At 41.3% G+C, this 16,241-nt stretch overlaps 1 long non-coding RNA gene across 1 annotated transcript; it reads right to left on the reverse strand.

Moving 5' to 3' along the window:
* Nucleotides 1-5,147: 5,147 nt before the first annotated feature.
* LOC122241514 lies at nucleotides 5,148-12,404 on the reverse strand. The gene is made up of 3 exons (XR_006221686.1): nucleotides 12,298-12,404; nucleotides 10,031-10,077; nucleotides 5,148-5,229 (listed from the first exon to the last, which is right to left on the reverse strand). It is a non-coding gene; the product is annotated as an uncharacterized LOC122241514 (long non-coding RNA).
* Between the last annotated feature and the right edge of the window lie 3,837 nt (nucleotides 12,405-16,241).

A 16,241-nucleotide genomic window follows, 5' to 3' on the forward strand; every position in this document is an offset into this window, starting at 1 on the left:
CATATGAAAAATAAATGATTAAAAATAGAGAAGAAAGTCATAAAAAGAAGAACAGTTAAAGAGTGTTGCCTTACAGAACATAGCATAAAGCCAAACAGAAATGGAAAATTGGCGAGTAAAACAAAATATAAAATCCATATTCAAGTCATATTTATGAAAAGTTAACACACGATACATGTGGAAGTTCAATTTGGTGGGAAGAAAATGCACATATTGCATACAAAAAAATCCAAATGGATAAAAATGTAGAGAGCAAAACAGTGAAAAATAATATTGCAAGAAAACTTTGGAGACTATACTATAGACTAAGGATGGGGAGACTTTCCTAACAAAGACTGGAAACTTGGAGGCTCTAAAAAAGATCAAAGATTTATTTCACTATAAACTTTACAACTTTTGTACCAAAAACAAAGGCCACAAAGAAAATACGTGGGAAAATATTTGCAACACAAATCTTAAAAGTGGACTTTTATTAAAAACTAGGTGAATATGGGAGCACCTGGGTAGCTCAGTTGGTTAAGAGTCTGATTCTTGATTTCAGCTCACATCATGATCTCACAGTTTGTGGGATGGAACCCCACATTGGGCTTCATGCTGACAGCACAGAGCCTGCTTGGGATTCTCTCACCCTCTCTCTCTGTCCCTCCTCCACTTGCACCCTCTGTCTCTCTCTCAAAATAAATAAATAAATTTTTACAAGTAGGTGAATATGATCCAAAGAGTATATTAAAATGACCCCGGGGAGCCTGGGTGGCTCAGTTGGTTAAGCATCCGACTTTGGCTCAGGTCATGATCTCGCGGTCTGTGAGTTCGAGCTCCGCACCGGGCTTTGTTCTGATAGCTCGGAGCCTGAATTCTGCTTTAGATTCTGTGTCTCCTTCTCTCTCTGCCTCTCTCTCTCTCTCTCTCTCTCTCTCTCTCTCTCTCTCTCAAAAATAAACAAACATTAAAAAAATTTTTTTAATAACCCCAAGAGCATGTGTTTATGTGTGGATGGGTGTGTATGCAAAGACTGTGCTGGAGCTCCAAAGGGTCCTCCATGAATAGCACCCCTCTTTCTTGTCCAAAATCCTGATGAAGTGGAAAGTAAATAAAGAGTAAATATGGGAGCCAAAACGTTCTATTTTTAATGATAGAGGCTAAGTTCCCTAGCCTGTATTCCCACAAGGCTGTCACCCCTTAAACCTTTCCTCTATTAAATTCTAGGTTGCTCACAGTGAAGCTGCATACCTCTATCCTTCTTCATTCAGTCTCTAGAAAAGAAGGTAGCTCTTCTGGTAACTCTTAATGCCTCTGGTTTCTCCTTGGTTCATTGTTTCTGAGTCTATGCCCATACCTGAACCAATCACAGTTAACAAGTAGAATGAGACATGAGAATTAATTGGCTTAAACAACCAGACTTTTGTCTGGAGCTGGAAGAAAGGGTATCAGTCATACTAACTAGGAGACTAACTATGAGATGAACGAATTTCCCAGATGGGGAGTCCAACAACTTCCTGCAAGAAAATAGGGAAAACAGAAGTGTAGAGTTAACCAGCAAATGCACCCCCTACCCAACCTTGGAGTGTGAGATCCCCAGTCTTGAAGAGTCAGGTAACAGGCAAGCTGAGACTGAAGGAACAAAAAGGAGTTAGCAGTGAAAAGAAGAGGTAGAAGGCATTCTAGTCAGCAAATAGCATGTATAAAGCTCTGGAGGTAAGAGATACAGGACACAGACAAGAACCTCTAGTATTTCAGTATGCCTAAAGGACAGACCTGGCATCCCTTCCCTCAAAAACCAAACAATATTGAGGTCGCATTAGTAAACATTTGTGGACTGCAGGACTAGCATCCCCTGTGATTCAGCCTCACCCCTGGACACAGCTCCTTACTCCAATAGTATCTTAGCCCCCCACCCCTGTTCTGCAGTGCCCTCCTCAATCTCAAGGAACCCACAACAGCCAAGAAGGACCTGGGCCCCAGGCTGCTAAGCCTCCAGAGATGATATGCCCCATAGGTGTACTCTGGCTACCAGATCCCAAAACGACACAGCAACTAGGGCTGATGAAGGGCTAGGATAAGACTAAGGATAGTTACAGTTGCCTGAGGGAAATTTGCAGGAAGTTCAGCTGAGTAAGACTTTCCAAAGCCTTGGCTGGCCTCCTCCAGAACCCTGAAAGACTCAATTCCTCCAACATAAACTCTGAAGCCATGGCCTCCCTTTCAAGGCATATGGAAGTGAAAAGACCCACAGTGTCTAAAAATCTACATGCTGGGTTTGTCACTATCTCCCTAGAAGCTAAAGGCCTCTGTTCAGAGGCTCCAAGACACAGACCTTTTCCAAGTACCCATGAAGGGTCTAGGGAAATGGCTGGTGTTAACCATACCGTACCCACCAGGTCACCAATGTGCACAGTGTGTAAGAACTTGGACTTTGCACTCACACAGAATTGGATTTGAATTGGCTCGCTACTTGGCTCTACTACTCACTCGGTGACTTTGGGCAAGGTGCTTTACATCTTGATCCTCAATTTTCTTATTTGTAAAGTGGAGATGGTAGTGTTGATATGAGCATATATGAGATGCTAACTGTGAATATTTTTCATAAATATCAGTTCCTTTCCTTCCCTTGATGCCACCAGGCTCCTTTCCCCACTTTTGGATACTTTCTCTTTTTCTTCAGACTCTATTTTGTCTCCCATTCTTGCTGCAAACAGACGGTCAGGAAGCTTCATAGTCCTGTCTGCTTGAAACAACTGCCTCCCAACCCAAGGCACTTGCACTTCAGGAGACACAGGCAGTAATAAGAGTCACAATCATTCAGTCATGTGAACTGAACACTGCCTGGTTTTATGTCAAGTGTGGGGGAATGCCATGGAGAATAAGGCATAGAGTATTCCTCAAGAAACTCTATCCCAGTGGGAGAAAGCAACACAGAAGAGTTTATAATAATGCAGCACAATAACTTAGGTAAAAGGGGACATACCTACTGAGTCTGGGAGCATAAAGGAAGAGATGATACATGAGATAAATCTTAAAGTATCAGTAAGTGTCAGCTGAAAGAGGGAAGATGAGGAAAGAGCAGAAGAGAAAACATGAGAAAATTAAGGAAAGGACATAGAGCCTGGAATGTGCAAGGAAATGGGAACTTCTGGATTTCTGGAAAATAAAGTGGCATACAGCCTACAGTAGGTGCCTAGTTATGTTTGGATAAGCGTAGAAAAAAGTCTGATGGGAAATACTCCAAACTGTTTACCCACAATGAGGTTGGAAATATGGGAGACGGGAGTCTTTCAGTTTTTACTTTATATCCCACTAACTACACTGTCTCAAATTGTCACAAGTGTGTGTCAGTTTTATGATTTAAAAATACACCTTTTTGAAAATGCAAAAACAGTTAATTTTGGTTACAATACATAGAACAACTTAGAGTGGGGCAAGTCTAAAGCAGAACAACCAGTTACAAGGCTACTATAGGTGATGAAGTTCTAAACCAGAGAAGTTGCTATGGGGATGGGGAGAAGGAGAAGTCAAGGGTGTCAAGCCTGTAGAGTTTTGTAGGTAGTGGTACTTTTACTGAGACAGAGACTATGAGGGAAACAGATCTGGATTAGGAGAGCATATGAAGTAGGGGCAGTGAGAGCAGTTTTGTCCATGTGACCACTGAGGTACCCAGGGAATACCCAAGTGGTACTGCCCAGCTGGTAACTTGAATGTATGGTCTGACATTTGGAGAGAGAGCTAGGAGATATGAATTTGAAAAGTACCAGCATGTAAATCACAAAAATCCATGAGGATAGATTATATCTGTCTATCCCCAGGAAGAGTATGGCAAGGGAGAAAAAGAGAGGGTCCAGGAACACACCAGCCTTAAAATCAGGTGGAAAAAGAACTCATGAAGGTGTCATGGAAGAAACAGCCAGGGGGCACCTGGATGGCTCAGTCAGTTATGAGTCTGGCACAGGTCATGATCTCATGGTTTATGATTTCGAGCCCCACGTCTGGCTCTGTGCTCAGCGAGGGGCCTGCTTGGGCCTCTGCCCCTCCCCTGCTCGTGCTCACTCACTCTTTCCTTCAAAATAAATAAATAAACTTAAGAAAAAGAATAAGAAGAAGGAATAGCTAGAGGAGTAGGAAGAAAACCAAGAGGTCAAAGTGCCTTGGAGGAAAAAGTTTTGAAGAGGGAATGGATAACTGTGTCAAATGCTTCTGAGAGGTCAAGGAATTAAGGATTCAGAAGTGACCTTGACATGCCCATCAAGATGTCTGGGTTTCCTGCAAGGTGATCTTAGGTGGGAGAGGTAGGCAATGGAGCCTCCACCCTGCTTATGGCTGTGTCTGAGCCAACATTTACCTTTTGCTTTCTAGTCTCAATGATGCAGGACCCAAATCTTGTCACTATACTCTCATCCAGGCCGGGTACATTCTGACTTCTAGAAAGTCTCTTCAGAAAGAAAGGGCTACAAACCACCAGTGCAACAAACATACTACACTCTCTCTTTGGCCCTGAACAAGCCACACTTCTTCAGAGGGCCTCAGTTTTCCCATCAATAATTTAGAGGGTCAGAGGGAATCATTTTTAAGGGCCCCTTTCAACCTTCATATTCCATGATCCAATAAACCACATGAAGAGACAGATTCCTATTTAGCCTTTTCTGAGCAGGAGACACCTTAAAATCTGATGCAAAAAGCTTGCTCAGAGGTCATAGGCTCTGTGTTGATTAGCCATAGGTAAGAAAGCATAAGGCCTGCTTGAGAGACTCCCTCAGTCTGCATTCAGGTGCAGGACCTATAGTTAACTAGATTTCAAACACAGTGAAGAAAGGATATCACACTGAATAGATGTTTGACTTCAGAGAAAGCCCTGCTCTTTAAGCCCCTCTTTGGTGCCACTGTACAATGAGAGACAGCATAAGACTGGTGACTAAGCCCAGCTTCAGATCTCCACTTATGAGCTGTGTGACCTCAGGCAAGTTATCTAGCCTTTCTGTGTATTGGTTTTCTCTGCCACTAAATGGGGATAATAATAGTACCTACTTCATAAAATTGATATGATGATTAAATGAGTCAATATTTATAAAGCACATAGAACAGCCCATGACACATAACACATGTGATTGTTAAGTAAAATAATAACAGTACACACATACATGCATATGCTGATTGACTCTACGTCTCTGCTTTGTCTTCCAGGATAGCCGCTTCATCTTCCATACACAGCCCTCAGACAGTTCCAGGCACCCCTTCACACTAGCAAAATGGATAAAAAATTCTACCTTAGGTCTTTACACTTTATCATGAAGAGGAATAGAAGCATGTCTCTTCCAATAGGTGTCACAGAACCTAAAGTTTTTTCTTAAAAAAAAAAAAAAAGATTTCCTGTTTGCTGTAATTGGGTAATGTGGCCAGTTTAGACCTACTCCTTCAGGTAGGATTAGGTCAGTCCCACTCAAACCCATGGTTCAAGACTAAGGCAGTGGACAGGTCCCCAGAGGAAGATCAGAGTATGATTTGACCATGGGATGAAGATTTTTTTTTAATGTTTATTTATTTTGAGAGAGAGTGTGTGTGTGTAAGCACATAAGCAGGGGAGGGGAAGAGAGAGAGGGAGAGATTGAATCCCAAGGAGGCTCCACACCCAGCACAGAGCTTGATGATGGGCTCAGTGTCATGGCTGAGAGATCATGACCTGAGCCAAAATCAAGAGTTAGATGCTTAACCAACTGAGCCACCCTAAGGGATGCAGATATTCACTATAGTTTCTACTAGATGACAAGCACCAGGCTACACATTGGGAATATAATCCTCAAAGTCACAATTCCTGCCCTCCAGGAGCTTACAGCCTAGAAAAAAACCATTATAACACAGCACAAGGAGAGAAGCACAAACATGACAGCATAGAGGAAGGTTACCCTAGTTGGCCAGGCCAGGGGGCAAAGAGGTATAAAAGAGTGGGAGTGGAAGCTGTCATGGAGCTTCCTGAAGGAGGTGAATCTTGAAAGAGAAGTAAAGCTTTATCAAGTGAGGAAGGGGGAAATGAATTTCCAAGCACAGAGCATCACATGATCAGAGGCATAGAAAATGCAAGCAATTCAGAATGACTGGAACATAAAGTACATGTAGGGTTGGGGAGAGGGGGCAGCAGTTAGGGAAGAGTGGGGTGATGTGAGATGGAGAGGCCAGCAGACCCCAACTCAGGTCAGATTTGTGTTGAGATCTATGTAGCAATGGCATGAATGCAATAGTTGAAAATCTGAGGTAAGTAGAGAATAAGAAAAATATCATGCAGAACAAAAGGAACCAGGAAAGAGTCTGAAAATGAGTTACCAGGGAGGTAGAAGCACTCAAGTAAAATAGAAAGAAAAAACATTTTTAAAAGGAAAAGACTGAAAGTGGCAGCTGTTGCAAAGAGATGAGGCAGGACAGGACCTGAAAAGACTTGTGATTAGTAATTGATGTTGAACTTGCCCTCTGACAGGGCAGCTTTAGTGATGGTGGACAAGCCAGGATTGCTTAGAATTCAGTAAACAGGAGTTAAAAGTGGAAGAGATGATAGTTGGCTACTCTATCAAACACTTATATTTTATGATAAAATATGTATTCAAATACTTAAAATACACATTCAGGAAGTCCCCTTCATAAATTTGTACTAAAAAAAATAATCAGGACTATGTGCAAAGATTTATTTACAAAGGCTGTACTGTTATGTTAATTATAGCAAATAATTATAAATAATCCTATGATTATGACTTAAAATGGCTAAATAAATTACCAAGCATCCATACAATGGAAATTTTAATGCAATGATTAAAAATCATGGTTAGAAAAACACTGACACAGGAAAAATATCAAGTTACAAAAAAGAACATCCAGAATGCCCTCAAAGTCTAAGTAAGTCTCAAAGTCTTAGAAATAAGATTGGAAGGATATAAACCAAAATGTTTACATTGGTGGTTACTTCTAGAAGTGTGACTATGGGTGTCTGAAACATGTTTGATTATTTGTACTTCCCTATTTTCTACTACTATGTTACTTTTGTGATGAGAAAAAAAAATTAAGGGCTTGCCAGTAATGAAAAAAGAATGGGATTAACTTCAAGAGAAATACGGTTGGGTTTCTTATAGTTTGAGGAAGACTGGAGTCTGTTTATGTGTGAAGGGAAAAGAAGAGGAAAAATGGAAGCTAGGAGAGAGGGAGTAAATGCAAAAGTCAGGCTCTGACAAAGCATAAGAGACTCTTAAAAACTGAGAACAAACTGAGGGTTGATGGGGGGTGGGAGGGAGGGGAGGGTGGGTGATGGGTATTGAGGAGGGCACCTTTTGGGATGAGCACTGGGTGTTGTATGGCAACCAATTTGACAATAAATTTCATATATTGAAAAAAAAAAAAAGTCAGGCTCTGAGAGATAAAGGGGAACCTGGGGATGAGGGCTCCAGGGAGACAGGTGAAGATGGCAGAGGACAGAAAGGCAGTGGGAAAGAGACCTGATCACGGATGCACAATCACCTGCCTCTCAGTGTGGAGAGTAGGGAGATTAAAGCGATGGAGGAAAGTGGAAAAGGCTTACAACAGCTGCTGTGGGGAATTAGGAAGTCAATTAGCAATAAGTGAAGGGATTGTAGAGAGGCTCCAAGGGAGGGCCCAGCTGCCACTGAGGAGCAGGACTTGATCCCACTGCCAGTTAATATATTAGCTGCAGCCAAAGAGAAAATGTGTGGTCTGAATCCAACCAATGTCCAACTAATATCCAGAAAATGTGACCCAGAATAACTTGCACACTAAGGACTATATTAATGTATTAACTAATTTAAGCCCTGCCTCTTCCAGTTTGATCTCAGGCAGTTGTATATCTTCACTGTAACCATTATTTTAAAAAATAAAAAAAGGAGGTGGGCAAAGGTAGTAAAATGAAAAGGGATTTAGGGAAATTATACTTTATCAGGCAAAATGATGAAGTGTTAATGATTTCTTAGATAGGACACCAAAAGCACAAACAACAAAAGAAAAAATAGATAAAATAGACTTCTTCAAAATTAAAACTTTTGTGCATCAGACACTATCCATAGAAAGAAAAGGCACATTTCTCTACAAAATGGAAAAAATATTTGCAAATCATATCTCTGATAAGGAATTGATAACATATAAAACCTCTTACAACTCAACAAAAATAACCCAGTCACAAAGTGGGCAAATGACTTGAATAGCTATTTCTCCAAAGAATATATACTAATGGCCAGTAGGCCCAAGAAAAGGTGCTCAATATCACTAATCACTAGGAAAATGTAAATCAAAACCACAATGAGATACCACTTCACACTCATTAGGATAAAGATTATTTCTGGAGCGCCTGAGTGGTTCAGTTGGTTAAGTGTCTGACTTCGGCTCAGGTCATGATCTGGCAGTTCCTGAGTTTAAGCCCTGCTTTGGGTTCTGTGCTGACAGCTCAGAGCCTAGAGTGTGTTTGATATTCTGTGTCTCCCTCTCTCACTGCCCCTCCCCAGCTCACACTCTGTCTCTCTCTCTCTCTCTCTCAAAAATAAAATAAACATTAAAAAAAAAAAGATACTCTGTTAACCTAAACACGGAAGTAAGTTGAGGCAAGGTCAAATTATCAGAAATTTGATTTTATTTGGGAATAGCAGAGGGAACCACAATTTGAGAAGCATGCTATAGCAAGCTACAGGTGAGTCCTTTGAGGGTTTGGGACAGGCTGTATTTATGAGCAAGGAGCGCAAAGAGGGGGAAGTCCAGCCAGAGTCCAAGCAGCAAGTTCATTGGCTTGGGGATGGGGAGAGATTCTTGGTGGATGTTCATTAGTCAGGAGAGAAGTCTTGATCTTCTGTAAATCAGGCATTTACAAGAAATCAGTCTCTCAGTTAAATTCCATTCTTCTGAGGAAGGATGCATGAGAGTCTCCATTTCTTATGCTCCATTTCAATTTTATGTATGTATGTATGTTTAGTTTTGAGAGAGAGAGAGAGAGAGAGAGAGAGAGAGAGAGACAGAGTGCAAGCAGGGGAGGGGCAGAAAGAGAGGGAGACACATAATCCAAAGAAGGCTCCAGGCTCTGAGCTGTCAGCACAGAGCCTGATGCAGGGCTCGAACCATGAGATCATGACCTGAGCTGAAGTTAGACGCTTGACCAACTGAGCCACCCAGGTATCCTTCCTCCAGTTCAATTTTAGATTGAAATCCTCTCACAACTCCATTAACACATTATTTATTTAGCCATCTCCTTATTGATGCACATCTAAATTGCCTACAATTTTTGTGCAATTACAAAATTTAACTAAAATCCCTTAAATATTTATCCTGGTAAGCTCCTGTAACTATTTCTGCAGGAAAAATACCTAAAAGTGAAATTGCTGAATCATGTCATAGACTTTTAATTTATGCTACTTATTCATGTTTTATAATCCACGTGGGCCAACCTAAATCTTTCTTGGAACAAGGTATAAACATAGGATGGGGATTTTACTTGCCATAGACACAAAACTGAAAGAGGGAACTTTATGCCTGTTTAGAAAGCCCACATAGCTGCAAGTGAGTGGGTCAGGAATGTTTGGTGGAGGCAGGACAGATTGAGAGATTTTACTCTGTGTTCTTTACTCTCCTTTTTACCTTTATTCTTATTTAGACAATAGCAAACCATTTTGGATAACTGCCTATGGCTTGTACCAACAAATAGAAGGAAGACATTCCAAAAGATGAGGCTGCCCAGCAAGAGAACTCGGATCTCCTGAGATAGCTCCCCATCACTGAAATTGTTCAAGCTCAGGTGAAATGGTCCAAAAGACAGGCCATACAGTGTGGTAGTTGAGAAAGCACAGACCCTGGAGTCAGGATGCTTGGATTTGAATCCTGGTTCTGATATTTAGCTGGGAGATCTTTTCCTTTTTTTCCTTTTCTTTTCTTTTCTTTCTTTCTTTCTTTCTTTCTTTCTTTCTTTTCTTTCTTTTTTTTTTTTTTTAAGCTGGGAGATCTTGAGCAAGTTAATTACCCTTTTGTGCCTCAGTTTCTTTGGTAGTAAAATAGGAATAACGGTACCTACCTTATAGATTGTTATGCATCGCTTGTTCTCTCCATGTTTAAAAATACCTTTCAAAAGAAACATAGAGGAAGTCAGCTTTCTAAGATTAAATGCCTTGTAGCAGTTTTAAAAAATCCCCATAGAAGTTAAATCCAAAATGAGGTTGGGAGAGGGAAGAAGACCTAAGGATAAGACACTGATCAAGAATTCTGGCTCCCAATCCCCCAGCAGTAGGTGAATTCTAGTTGTTTGGGGAGCAGCATCTTAACAAGGAAATTAATAAACACAGGAATTAGAAAGACTATTATGAGAGAGAATTCGAAGTACTTTTAGGAAATTCTCTGGAGGGAAGTAGAAAGGCATGCATCATATCACACCATGGTGAAATGAAAAGAAAACCGGATGGCAGTCAGGGACTGAGGTTTTCGTTCTAAATCTGTGCCACCTTGGCCAACTGACTTCACCTGTCTGAGCCTCATTTTCCTTTAAACAAAATCATCTCTCCATACTTTACTCTCATCAACTCTCAAGATCTTTGACTCTAGCAATCAGTACTCAAGCTGAAAAGATTTGATGGTCTGGGGCCTCACACTGAGGCAAATGAAAGTCTGTAGAATGCCAAACCCTCCCATCAAGAAGGCAAATCAAGAGAATCCTATGGGGTGCCTGGGTGGCTCAGTCAGTTGAGTGTCTGACTTTGGCTCTGGTCATGATCTCACAGATAGTGAGTTTGGGCCCTGTGTCAGGCTCTGTGCTGAAAGCTCAGAGCCTGGGGCCTGCTTTGGATTCTGTGTCTCCCTCTCTCTCTACCCCTTCCCCACTCATGCTCTGTCTCTCTCTCTCTCTCTCTCAAAAATAAATATTTAAAAATTAAAAAAATAAAAAAAAATTAAAAAAAACAAGAGAGAACCTAGAGGGCTGATGTGGAATTTGTTGCCCACTGAGGACTCTGTTCTCTAGGGAACAATTTGGCTTAGTTGTCTCTTTCAAAGTCATAGAACCACAGACTGCCAGAACCAGAAACCACCCATTCTCACCTTCTCATTCTGCAGTTAAGAAGAGGCTCAGAAAAGTTAAGTTACTTGGCATAGGTCATGCAGAAGGACATGGCAGAGCCAGGAATAGACATCAACTATCTTGATAGATCAGTTTTTCCTACTACCCTTGCTGTCTGGAAATGTGGGAGCCCAGGGCCTAGCACACAGCAAGTGATCACTTATATCTGGTTTTTAGTTGAACAGCATCCTGGACACAAGCAGGGCTGGTGGCTACAGTAATCAAAGGAGACACTGGTTTCAGGTGCAGAATTAAAGGGGAGGGGTCAAAAAACCTCAATACTCAAAACAATATTTTAATGCACTATTTAAAAATTAAAAGTCAATGAACAAAATACAAAATATAAAAACTTTAAAATAAAGACAGAATCCGAACGTGCATTTGTACAACAGTGCCTCACCTATCTTGTCCTAATCCCGACCCTGACTCCAATAAAATTTTGCTTACAAAAAAAAGGTTGACAAGCCACAGCCATAGTTTGCAGATTCATTTAAAATATTGCAATTAAAACATTATGTATCCTGATTTCTGAACTTTTTGATGCCCCCTTAAATTTCATGCCTAAGGCAAGTGCCTCACTTTTTTCACCCTAGTACAGCCTAGGCAACACAAGGAATGTCTGGCACCCAGGGCATGCTCTACCTAAAATCCAAGGTTTCCTAACCTTGGTTCCATGCCCCACTGCCCTCCATGGGAGTATGCAGATAGATTCTAGGGATCCATGAATCTCCTCAGGTTATAGGCAAAGTACTGTGTTCACAGGTCTTTTCCTGGGAAAACAAAAGGTCCTTAGTCTTCATAGTTTCAAAAGGACTCCAAAAAGGCTAAGAACCCTGACACAGAATGAGGCAGGAAGTTTCCTTCTTATACAAAACCACCCCACCTGCCACTTTCCTGTGTTTTCATCTCTCTTTATTATTCTCCCTACATAAAATGTACATCTATAAGAAAAAGCTAGTATGTTCATTCTCACACAAGTGCAAATGACAGGATAAGACACAAAGCCCTGAGCACTGTTTATTCACTGTAGCTCAAAAGCCTTGGGCCAATATTAAGAGCCTCTCAAGGAAGCAATTTAAGTAATAGGTAAATGCTTCAGGGGTACATCTCCCTGGCCCTCCCACCTCAAATCACAAGTCTGAGAGACTTCCGTAACCCTTCCCAGGTGTTTCTCATCCACAACCAACATCCTTTCAACAAGACAAGTCATGAGGAGTAAGGAAAAACAGCACCGGCTAAAAATGAAAGGATCTCTGCGAAGCCAGCAGCCCAGCAATCCTGTAAAAACCCTTCACCAGGCTTCGCTTGGAGGAGAATTTCCTAGACAGGCCTCAGAAAGTCTCAGACACCAAGTACGCAAGACCGGAAGCGTGGGGGCGGGGACCCGCGCAGGGACTCACGGGGAGGAAGTAGATCACCCGAGAGGCCAGCCGGCCCTGATTGAAGGTTGATAAATGGTTGCCTGTTTCACGCTACCTCTGCTAACTGCAATCGAAGTGGCAAATATTTACCTTGGAATCCGACTGACTGAAAATATTTGGTTGGAGCCAGATGCGTCGCGTGTCTGTCCCTGAAATATTAGCCAAAGGAGTGATTTAAGAAAATAAAATGGTGGGTGGGGTGCCTGCCTGGCTGAGTTGTTTACTTTCCTTCTGCAGAGCGTGTGGAGCTTCTAACAATCCCGTAGGGAATGTGAACAGCTGGGAAGCAGGCCAGACTGGGGGAGAGAGAGAGGGTCTGTTTTGCTTTGGGCAGATAGTTTTACATAAACCAGAGATGTGGAAATATACATCTTAAGGCTCTTGGTAATGCTCTCAAAACAATTTACCTAGGAGAAGTAAACTGTGAAGTGGTTGTGTTAACATCTTTAGTTCTAAAGCACATCTAAAATAAGGGCACTAGTCACTTGGGAACGGCAACTCCTTTTAGAAATGCTACTGCTTTCTAAGCAGCTTATCTGTCCTGAGGTGTGGGCGAGACAATTCATATAGCTTAGGGTTGAACAAGATGCTTACTATGCACCTGGCACTGCAGTCAGCTTTATTGGCCCGTTGTCTAGCAATTCTCAGAACCAGAAGAAACCTGGGATGAGTTACCATTAGCTAGCTCCATTTTCCAGGTGAGAATCAGCTTCAATCAGAAATGTTGCATGAGTTATCCAAGACCTCAGGACTCATTAGTTGACAGAGCTGGGATTGGAACCCAGACAATCTGACACCTCCACTCTTTGCCTTCCCTTGAGTGCACCAGTTATTGTGAGATGCATCTCTGGCCTGTAATTCTACAGGGGAGGGGAATGAGATTCATGCTGCTGATTGGGGAGGTTTTACCTGTCTGTGGCCAACAGTAACCTCTGGGAAATGCTGCTTGTGAGAAAAGTAGAACTAAAAATAAATGTAACAAAAATAAACTACCAGTAAAATACTTTTTAAAAAGATGTCAATATTTTATCTCTTTTTCAAATGTAAAGAGAATACAAAGTATATGGGGGTGTGGACTCAAGTAATAGAATCTTTGTCTCCCCCAAGGGCAGAAACAAAGAGTCAGAGGAGGCAAACTGAGTACCTGATACCCATTACAGACTGTGCCCACTTTCTCCAACCTTCCTTAACCTAATCTTAATCTAGAATCTGTGTCTAAAGATACGACATTTTAAAGAAGTTACATTAATCAAATAGTTACTTTGAGAACAACTGATTGTTTTTAATTGAACTAATTTTTTTTTCTAGATTGGATTCTGTGTGTTAACAGAAGCCATTTATTAAAATATAATTCCCGACTTCCCAGTCACAGCCTAGAAGCCTTCAAATTATCTTAGTCTCTGCCTCACCTTTGCTACACCTAACCTACACCTAACCCTATCTCTCACCCTAACCCTACAAATGACCCGCACTCTCCCATGGGGGTTTCAGTGGCTCCTTCTGCATTGAGGTGACCACCTGGCTCTAGCCTGGCATTCTAGGCACTCCTTGATCTGTCCCAGCCTAACTGGAAGCTCAGTTGTGGGATCTAAGAGAGCTTGAAATCTAATTCCATCCTCACTACTGAATAACTGAGGGTACTTCCCTTCTCTGTCTGCCTTAGTGCATTTGTCCATAAAATGAAGGTGTTGGGATAAATGATTCACTGGTCCTTATAATGGAACATTCTTTGCATCTGCCCCTTAAGCTTTCTTTCCTGTGTCTTTCCTTCATGTACCATGTGCTTTAGCCCCAATAGACCCAGGAACCAGCACAAGCCCTGCACATTCCTATTTCTGCCTTTCTGCCTTCATCTGGACTGTCCCTCCTCCTTTGTTTCCAGATGACCAAATCCTATTAAAGACTCACATATAATGCCAACAACCTCAGGAAGCTTCCTTGATTCAGTCTAGGAATTACATAACCTAGTAGCTTTTGAGCCTAGTATCTTTTAACCTAGTATCTCTTTTTGAGCACAGAACCATGTTTGGATTGTTCATATATTTTCAGGGTCCAGGTCATCTTTGTATCCTCCCCAGTGCCAGGCTAAAAGAAGACATTTAGTTAAAGAGCAGCTGGTAATAAATGGGAATGAAATGTTAGTTGATATTAACTACTAGAAAGTAGAAAATACCTATTAAATGTGAGCTATTGTTTTTAATCCAGTGATAATTATAGATGTTTATAGAATAGAATGAATGAAATAAATTGCAAGACAAAAAAACCTATGAAAATATGTCAAGTTTTGTTAGGCTGGGTCTAAAGACATAAAGTAAAAGGACATACACTACTTAGTAACATCCAGGAAACTGAGGCAATATTTGGGGTCAACTTTTCGAGTTGTATGCAGGTAGACATGTTTAAAATTTAAAGAACCGTAGAAACCTTAAACTTTTGAACAGGTAGTCTATAACAGATTTTAATCTCAACACTGAAATTCTCAATTCTTTCTGTTGCAATAAACATCTTAACATATTGAGTACTTTTTAAAAATTTAAACTCTAAAATAGAAAAGTAACCTGATTTATTTATCAATTTAACCAAAAATAATATATAAATAAATTTCAGATTTAGTACTCAAATATCACAGTGAGCTACCTCACGTATTTAAAAAAAAATTATTTTTATTTTTATTTTTTTAATTTTTTTTAATGTTTATTTATTTTTGAGACAGAGAGAGACAGAGCATGAATGGGGAGGGTCAGAGAGAGGGAGACACAGAATCTGACACAGGCTCCGGGCTCTGAGCTGGCAGCACAGAGCCCGACGCGGGGCTCGAACTCATGGACTGCGAGATCATGACCTGAGCCGAAGTCGGCCGCTTAACCGACTGAACCACCCAGGCGCCCCCCCAAAAAAATTTTTTAATGTTTGTTTATTTCTGAGACAGAGACAGAGCATGAATGGGGGAGGGGCAGAGAGAGAGGGAGAAAGAATCAGAAGCAGGCTCCAGGCTCTGAGCTATCAGCACAGAGCCCAACGCGGGGCTTGAACTCACAAACCATGAGATCATGACCTGAGCCAAAGTCGGTCGCTCAACCAACTGAGCCACCCAGGCAGCCCTCAAGTATTTTAATATATAAATGCCTACATGTACAACATGTCCTGTTGAGAACACAGCCATTACAAATTATTGGAGGCAATAAGCTGCTATTGCGGGCTGTAGGAAAAAATCTGCAGCTGTGGAAAGAAAAGGTCTCTGTCTTGAGTAAAAAGCATTTGACCATGAACGCAACTGGGTATCAAAACCTTACTTTGGCTAATGAGAGAGTACAACGTCAAGAACAGGGGGGCAGGGAATGGAAAAATGTTTCTAACACTGCCTTTTCCCCTTCCTTCCTCCCTCCCTTCCTTCCTTCTTTCCTCCCTCCCTCCCTTCTTTCCTTCCTTCCTTCCTACCTCCTCCCTCCCTCCCTCCCTTCCTTCTTCCTTTCCTTCTGATCCAAAAGGAATACAACATTATACAAAATTTAAAGTTGCAGATATAACACATATAGTGAAATCTCCCCAGATTCCATCCCACTTCCCCCCATCCCTAAATAATCATTGTTAACATTTTGGCACATGTGCCTCCATTTTTTCCCTGCATTTGCTAACATTATTTTTGTTACTATTGATTTTTCCAGAATGGGATCATAGTTTATATGTCACTCAGTGACTTGCTTTGCAACAAGTCAAATCCCTAGCATTATGATATTATGGACGTACCCACGACT

Source organism: Panthera tigris, chromosome C1 (assembly GCF_018350195.1).
Source record: "Panthera tigris isolate Pti1 chromosome C1, P.tigris_Pti1_mat1.1, whole genome shotgun sequence".
Lineage (NCBI taxonomy): Eukaryota > Metazoa > Chordata > Mammalia > Carnivora > Felidae > Panthera > Panthera tigris.